At 47.8% G+C, this 1,223-nt stretch overlaps 1 non-coding gene across 1 annotated transcript; it reads left to right on the top strand.

The window, feature by feature from the left end:
- Positions 1-504: 504 nt before the first annotated feature.
- LOC143586456 (small nucleolar RNA R71) lies at positions 505-609 on the top strand. Its single transcript, XR_013144710.1, has one exon. It is a non-coding gene; the product is annotated as a small nucleolar RNA R71 (small nucleolar RNA).
- The last annotated feature ends 614 nt before the right edge of the window (positions 610-1,223 follow it).

Here is a 1,223-nt window from a genome sequence, read left to right as displayed (position 1 = left end):
TAATTTGGATTTCGGTCAAACCCTGGTGGCTTTTGATTTTGATTCTGATTTTGAGAGCCACCATTATCTTTCCAGCTGAAATTTGGGTGGTTTCTCCATCCCGGGTTATAGGGGTTGCTGTAGGCATTGTTTTGGCGGCCCACAAAGTCAACATCCTCCACCACCATGGCCTGCTGGCACTGACTGGTCTGGTGTATCCTGTCACACACCCCACAATGAGAGCTAGACTTAGCCAGATCGGATTACATCTGGTCAAATCTTTTGGTCAAGGCTTCTAACTAAGCGAAACCAAGGGTATTATAATCGACATGAAGAACGCCCTTAGTGGAAGGAATACTACGAGGCGGATTATATGCAAAACTCTTCTTAGCAGCTCGCTCCAAGACATCCAACGCCTCGTTGGGAGTACACCTACCGAAATCTCCTCCCGCAACCTGATCAACGGCCTGCTTCTGTGCTCCGGATAAAGCATCAAAGAACGTACGACACTGAAGACCGCGACTCAAACCGTGATGAGGACATTTTCTCAACAAGCCCTTGAACCTCTCCCATGCAGCATGAAGTGACTCGTCATCATCAACACGAAAACAAGTGATTTTTTCCCGGTATCTTGCAGTTTTATCGGGTGGGAAGTACTGAAGAAGAAACTACTCAACCAATTGGTTCCAAGTGGTGATGGAACCGGAAGGGAGTGCCTCTAACCACTCCAAGGCAGCCCCGCGAAGTGAGAACGGAAAAAGTCGGAGTCTCACGGCATCGTCCATACACCCTTGAATTTTGAATGTCGCACATAATCGAAGGAAATGCGCAACATGAGAATGAGGGTCCTCGTTCGAGAGGCCATGGAAAGAAACGGAATTTTCGACCATATGAATAATACTCGACTTGATCTCGAAACTCACGCTAATCTCGGGCTCTGTAACAATGCTGCCGTAGCCATCGAGGGACGGCGTGGCGAAGTCATCCATGCGACCTTGATTGTTCGAGTCCGCCATTTCTTCAACCTCGGGATTTGCGTCGTCCTCCACAACTTCATTTTCAATGACCTCGGCAATCTCGCGTGCTCTCCTCCTCAAACCTTCTCGAAGATGTCGCTCGGGTTCGGAAAGGGAGGAAACAAGATCAGGACCGGGTGTGGTGGCATGCATCACCCGAAAGAAACACGGAATGGAAACAAACAAGACTCGGAAAACTACCTAAAAATATAACTAATAAAATAAAAT

Source organism: Bidens hawaiensis, unplaced genomic scaffold (assembly GCF_021521415.1).
Source record: "Bidens hawaiensis isolate Kalapana, Puna unplaced genomic scaffold, B.hawaiensis_p1.1 tig00034665_1, whole genome shotgun sequence".
Classification (NCBI taxonomy): domain Eukaryota; kingdom Viridiplantae; phylum Streptophyta; class Magnoliopsida; order Asterales; family Asteraceae; genus Bidens; species Bidens hawaiensis.
This window is presented reverse-complemented; position numbering and strand designations above follow the sequence as displayed.